We start from the raw sequence: 7,336 nt of genomic DNA, 5'->3' as shown, positions 1-7,336 counted from the left end.
TATAAATTATGTCAAGGTTGTGCATTTTGATTCTAAAATTATTAACAAATAAATATCAACTTTGCATAAGAAATATTTAAAGAAAGTATTTTTAATAAATATATATATAAATAAAAGTTTTTTGAGAAAAGAAACCAAAGAGAGGAAACCAAAGAGAGATGATATAAAAATCATTGAAATATTTTTTACACAGAGATTTATAATAGAAGAAATTATATGATATGAATAAAAATGCATAAATCTTGATATACAAATAAACCGAATTAAAAGGCTGCCCCACACTCTCTCTCGAGAGTGTAAATTATATAAATAAGTTAAGAACAGGGACCCCAGGTTTGCATACGGGATTGTAAATGCACCTGGGGATTTTTAAATATTGCGAAATATTCACAATAAATTAAGTTTTTAATAATGCGTCTTGAATAATTTCCTATGCGTATTGGTAATCGTATTAATCGATTAACAATTTTGTATAAAATTAAAACATTTTTTATTCATGTATTTATATATTTAAAAAGCATGCATCAGAAACATGCATTTTTTCATATTCACTGGTGTAAATATAGAAAGGCACATTTTCTAATGCATCGAGTATTCAGTATTTTGTAATGTCCACTTTTTGGTCATTAAATTCTTTTTTTTTTTTAAATTAGATTATTTATTAAATAATCCTTTTAAAAAGTTTTGATCGTGGATCAGACATTGAATTTATTTTTCCACACATGCTCTTTTTAATTAGTTTTTTGTTTTAGAATGTACTGTTTTTTTTAAGCCGTAAGGTTTAATATTGAAAAATACCACTTTATCAAAAACGGATATTTACGACAATTTCTACGATAGTATCTCAAGGTTTGTAATGCCATCATTTACGATATGAAAATATAAATATAATAAAAATTATATATAAGTTATATACGTCGTTATATATAAAATTAATTTTTGTTTTAGGGTCATCGATATTGCCAAGATTCTATTCAACTGTCTGCAGTTTGCGTTCTAATAGTTGTTAAAATGTATAAAAAAAATTAAACCTTAAAACACACCAAGTTTTGCGTAATCACAAATCTATTAGGCATAACATTTTAGAGAATGCACTGCGGAACAGTGTACATCTTAGTAATTATTTGAAATTCTTGCGTTAAGATTTCCTATACTTGAAGTAAAAAGATATACGTGACCCTTATATTAAATAAAATTAAACTCTTTTTCCTACATACGCAATACTTTATCGAGTTAAAAATCGATCCGTAAAGATTCACAAAATTTAAGAGAACAGTTCGGTCGTTTCTCGTTAATATAACTTTAACCTAAGGTAGGACCAGCAATAAATGTCGTTTCTTTGGATAGTTCGCATCAATACTTTTAATACGAAAGCCAGCGGATGTAAGTGAATTTTATATTAAATAAAAGTTCACTCTTTTCTCTACGAATAGAATACTTTATCGACTTATAAATTTTGCTCGCAAAGTGCATATAATGTCAGTGAATGCAGTGCTGTATAGTTTACATCTAAGCCATTTCTATGAAAACTTCACAATAAATATACCCTTATAGACCGCTGAAACAAAAACGTATTGAAAATATAGTTTCTTTGAAACGAACTGATTTTTCTTGCCAGAAACTTTAATTTCTTATAAACCTTGCTTTTTAGAAACATCAGCTTATAGACCGGTATCACTAAAATCATTAAGATTAATAAACTCACTGTAACATTCACTTTTTTTGTCATAAAATTAATATTCAGAAAAACCTACATCACTAAAAGATTATTTAATAGACCGCTAGGGAAAAATAGAATTAGATTTGTACACTCTTTTCTACGCATACACATCTCTTTTCAGACTTATTATTTTAGACAACTATTGTTTCGCAGAAATATGAGGTTATAGACTGCTCGCACTGAAACCTTATGGATTTAAATGCACTTTGATGAACAATTACTTTTCTTGTATTAAACTTAAATTTTCAACAAAACTTGCATCGCAAAAAGATGATCTAATAAACCGCTATCATAAAATACACTGAGATTTGTACTCTTTTTTCTATGCATTCAATTCTTTTTTTAAAAGCTTTAGTTAAGACAACTATTGTTTCGCAAAAATATAAGGTTACAGTGTAGCGGAAGGAACAAGGAACTTAAATTCTATTATTTCAAACACTGATCGCCACTACTATTTTTATGTAACATTTATTTTATTCATAAACTATTAGAAAACAAGAATGGATAAAAAAAATGCGTTATTGATCGAGCACGTGTAACTTCTTAATTCATTTCTTTATTTATAATAACGGAAGAAGAAAGCCATTGTAACTATGGAAACATTAACGTTCCCATAGAAACGTTGTAAGCCGTGATAGAGTGCTAGCGCTAAAAAAGCTTTGCCAAAGAATCAGTGGTGAGAATTGCAGCGCCATGCGTCGCATAGGATAAGGAAGAAATCTGCTTATAGACAGCATGCACCTACAATAGACTGCTATCAGTAACATCTATTAGATTAAAATGCACTCCGATGTACATTCTCTTTTCTTGTAACATACTTGATATTCTTAAAAAACTTGCATCGCAGGAAGATAATCTAATAGACGGCAAGCAGAAAAAAGACTTAGATTTGTACACTCTTTTCTATGCATTCACCCGTATCATTTTAGACTCAATTATTTAGACAACTATTGCTGTTCAGAAACATAAGCATATAGACTGCTTGCACTATAACCTTATAGATTTTAATGCACTTTGATACACATTCACTTTTGTTGAAATATACTTGATTTTCAAAAAAACTTGCAACGCAAAAAGATGATCTAATAAACCGATATCATAAAATACACTGAGATTTGTACTCTTTTTTCTAAGCATTCAACTCTCTTTTAAACGCTTTAGTTAAGACAACTATTGTTTCGCAAAATATAAGGTTACAGTGTAGCGGAAGGAACAAGGAACTTAAATTCTATTATTTGAAACACTGATCGCCACTACTATTTTTATGTAACATTATTTTATTCATAAACTATTAGAAAACAAAATGGATAAAAAAATGCGTTGTTGATCGAGCACGTGTAACTACTTAATTCATTTCTTTATTTATAATAACGGAAGAAGAAAGCCATTGTAACTATGGAAACATTAACGTTCCCATAGAGACGTTGTAAGCCGTGATGGAGTGTTAGCGCTAAAGTAGCTTGGTCAGAGAATCAGCGTTGAGGACGGCAGTGCCAGTCGTCCCATGGGATAAAGTTCGAAACTGCTTATCGACAGCAAGCCGCTACAATGGACTGCTATCACTTACATCTATTAGATTAAAATGCACTGTGATGCACATTCTGTTTTCTTGTAATATACTAGATTTTCAAAAAAAGCTTTTATCACAAAATGATGATCCAATAGACTGCTAGTATAAAATATTCTAAGATTTGTAAGCTCTTTGCTATGCATTCACCTTTTTAGTCAGAATCATTTATTTATAAATTTCTTGCTTTGCATAATCATAAGTTTATAGACTTCTGGCACTAAAATCTCTGAGATTATTATGCACTTTGCTGCGCATACAGTTTTCGTGTAATATACTTGATTTTCAAAGAAACATGCATTGCTGAAAGATAAACCAATATACTTTTTACATTTATTTTCTTGTAATACACTTTTTTTAAAAGAAACTATCAACGCTAAAAGATGGTCCGATAGACCGATACCATAGGATAAACATAAATTCTTTAATTTTTTTCTACACATTCACTTCTCCTTTAAGACTCTTTTATTTTCACATATCATTCCAGACGAAACATAATATTATATACTGAAAGTACATAAACATTCCAGATAACTTAATTTTATTCGTGTAACCTCGTCGTGTATATACACGTGGACCATGCATTTTTCAGGGAACTTACGTGTGTTTTGGTTAATGCAATGCGTTGCTAAGCAACAGTTACGTCATTGTAAGCTAGGGCCATCTAGAGGTAGTCTACGAAAGAAATATAAACTTTGTTGGTAACAAAAATATTACTTACCGACTGTAGATTTTAGGATGGTAACTTGCCGACCGCTAAGATTTGATGGTAACCTAGCAAGAAGGCTTGTCTACTGTCGGTAAGTCTGATGGTAGGTTACCATCAAATCTTTTCGGTCGGGAAGTTACCTACAGAATACCAAATGTCGGTAAGTCCAGATTGTTTATTACCATAGTATCTTTTTGTCGGAAATAGGCTTTTACAAATAATTAATATAACAACTAACATATTGGGTGTATCCTGAAAGTATATTCCAAACTTAAAATAATTTATAGGAACTTCCAATGAATTATTTCTTGATGTCGGTTTTTCTGAAAGTAAGTTTAAAACAAATTTTATAGGTCGGTAAGTTGCCATCATACATCAATAGTAAGGAAATTATTTTTCTTTATGTTTTAATCAGATTTGTTAGATCGGAAAGTTTCAGAACTTTTGAAGCATTTAAAGAGCTTTTACATGATTATTTTTAAGAATTTAAATATTCTTTAGCTTGCGAGTTATTAAAAATTTTGTGTACAGCTTTCTTCCTTGTTTTAAAACAACCTATGTACTTTAAATAATTATGTTTAACATCTTGTTTTAGGGCATTTAAAGAGCTTTAAAATGGCTATAATAAAGCAATTTGAATTTTGTTAGTCTTCGAGTGATTAAAGTTTTTGTGTACAGATTCCATCTTTTTTTTTTGACAACCTATATATTGTAAATAATTAGGTTTAGCATCAGGTTGTTTTCTATGCATTCACCCGTAACATTTTATACTCAATTATTTAGACAACTATTGTTCTGCAGAAACATAAGCCTATAGACTGCTGGCACTGTAACCTTATAGATTTAAATGCACTTTGATGCACATTCATTTTTCTTGTATTATACTTGATTTTGAAAAAAACTTGCATCGCAGAAAGATTATCTAATAGACCGCGAGCATAAAATACACTCAGATTTGTAAGCTCTTAGCAATGCATTCACCTTTCTTTTAAGAATCTTTTATTTTTACATTTCTTGCTTTGCAAAAACATAAGCTTATAGATTTGTGGCACTAAAACCTCTCAGATTATTATGCACTTTGCTGCGCATACACTTTTCTTGTAATAAAGTTGATTTTCAAAGAAACATGCATCGCTGAAAGATTATCCAATAGACTGCTTGCATAAATTTTCTTGTAATACATTTTTTTTAAAAGAAACTATCAACGCTAAAAGATGGTCCGATAGACCGATACCATAGGATAAACATAAATTCTTTAATTTTTTTCTACACATTCACTTCTCCTTTAAGACTCTTTTATTTTCACATATCATTCCAGACGAAACATAATATTATATACTGAAAGTACATAAACATTCCAGGTTACTTAATTTTATTCGTGTAACTTCGTCGTGTATATACACGTGGACCATGCCTTTTTCAGGGAACTTACGTGTGTTTTGGTTAATGCAATGCGTTGCTAAGCAACGGTATACGTCATTTTAAGCTAGGGCCCTCCAGAGATTGTCTACGAAAAAAATATAAACTGCGATGGTAAAAAAGATATTACTTACCGACGGTAGATTTTAGACGTTAGATTTTTTTTTAAACACTCTGTGTATTCAAAATTCTAAAGTTTTTTGTCAGTTTGTGGAGCAATGAAAGAGCTTTAATATGATTATTTTTAAACTTTATAAAACTGTTTAGTTTTCGCGTTATTAGAGTTTTTGTGCACGGATTCTTTATTTTTTTTTAGACACGCTATATGAGCAAAATTCTCAAGTTTTATGTCAGTCTGTAGAGCAATTAAAGGGCTTTAATATGGCCATTTTTAAAGATTGTATATTTGTTTAGTTTTTGATTTATTAGAGTTTTTGTGTACAACTTCTTTTTTTTTTTTTTAGAAACGCTATGTGAGCAAAATTCTCAAGTTTCATGTCAGTTTTTAGAGCAATTGGAGGGCTTTTAAATGACTATTTTTAAACATTTTATTATTGTTTAGATTTCGAGTTATTAAAGTTTTAGTGTACAGCTTTTTTATTTTTTTTGAGACACCCTATGTATGCAAAATTCTCAAGTTTCATGTCAATTTTTAGAGCATTTTAAGGGCTTTAATATGATTATTTTTAAACATTTTATAAATGTTTAGTTTCCGAGAAAATAAAGTTTTTCTGTATAGCTTTAGCCTTAGTTTTTAGACACTCTATATATTTACATAACTTGAGTTTTATATCAGTCTGTAGAGCATTTGAGAGGCTTTAAAATGGCTATTTTGAAAAATCAAAAAAACATGTTTGTTTTAGAGTTTTTAGAGTTTTTCTGTTCAGCTTTCTCCTTAGTTTTTTTTAGACACCCTATATATTTTAATGACTATAGTTTTATATCAATATGTAGTGCATTTTAGAGGCTTTAAAATGGCTATTTTGAAAAATCAAAAAAACATGTTTGTTTTAGAGTTTTTAGAGTTTTTCTGTTCAGCTTTCTCCTTAGTTTTTTTCAGACACCCTATATATTTTAATGACTATAGTTTTATATCAGTTTGTAGTGCATTTAGGGGGCTTTAAAATGGCTATTTTGAAAACTCAAAAAACTTGTTAGTTTACGAGTTATTAACAGTTTTATATTTTTTTTGCTTTATGTATATTTTTTGAACACCGTGTATATTTCTCACCGTTTTTTTTTGCGTAGTTGTGTAGGGCTTGAAAAGACCTTTAAAATGAGTGGTCACACGATAGGTTTTTTCCTTTTTAACCTTTTTTTTTTTTTTTTTTTTTTTTTTTTTTTTAGTCATCAGTTTTGAAAAGCGGCTGTTACAGCAGAGGGTTTTTTCAGGGTTTTTTCAGGGTTTTTTCAGGGTTTTTTCAGGGTTGCGTCAGGGTTTTTTCAGGGTTTTTTCAGGGTTGCGTCAGGGTTTTTTCAGGGTTTTTTCAGGGTTGCGTCAGGGTTTTTTCAGGGTTTTTTCAGGGTTGCGTCAGGGTTTTTTCAGGGTTTTTTCAGGGTTGCGTCAGGGTTTTTTCAGGGTTTTTTCAGGGTTGCGTCAGGGTTTTTTCAGGGTTTTTTCAGGGTTGCGTCAGGGTTTTTCAGGGTTTTTTCAGGGTTGCGTCAGGGTTTTTTCAGGGTTTTTTCAGGGTTGCGTCAGGGTTTTTTCAGGGTTTTTTCAGGGTTGCGTCAGGGTTTTTTCAGGGTTTTTTCAGGGTTGCGTCAGGGTTTTTCAGGGTTTTTTCAGGGTTTTTTCAGGGTTGCGTCAGGGTTTTTCAGGGTTTTTTCAGGGTTTTTTCAGGGTTGCGTCAGGGTTTTTCAGGGTTTTTCAGGGTTGCGTCAGGGTTGCGTCAGGGTTGCGTCAGGGTTGCGTCAGGGTTTT

At 30.7% G+C, this 7,336-nt stretch overlaps 1 long non-coding RNA gene across 1 annotated transcript; it reads left to right on the top strand.

Annotated features, from left to right (window-relative positions):
• The first annotated feature begins 757 nt into the window (after positions 1-757).
• LOC122525499 lies at positions 758-1,046 on the top strand. The gene is made up of 2 exons (XR_006305811.1): positions 758-849; positions 949-1,046. It is a non-coding gene; the product is annotated as an uncharacterized LOC122525499 (long non-coding RNA).
• The last annotated feature ends 6,290 nt before the right edge of the window (positions 1,047-7,336 follow it).

This window comes from Polistes fuscatus, unplaced genomic scaffold (assembly GCF_010416935.1).
Source record: "Polistes fuscatus isolate 324 unplaced genomic scaffold, CU_Pfus_HIC Scaffold9, whole genome shotgun sequence".
In the NCBI taxonomy this organism is placed as follows: Eukaryota; Metazoa; Arthropoda; class Insecta; order Hymenoptera; family Vespidae; genus Polistes; species Polistes fuscatus.
The sequence above is the reverse complement of the archived record's forward strand: the minus strand, read 5'-3'. Positions and strand labels throughout refer to the sequence as shown.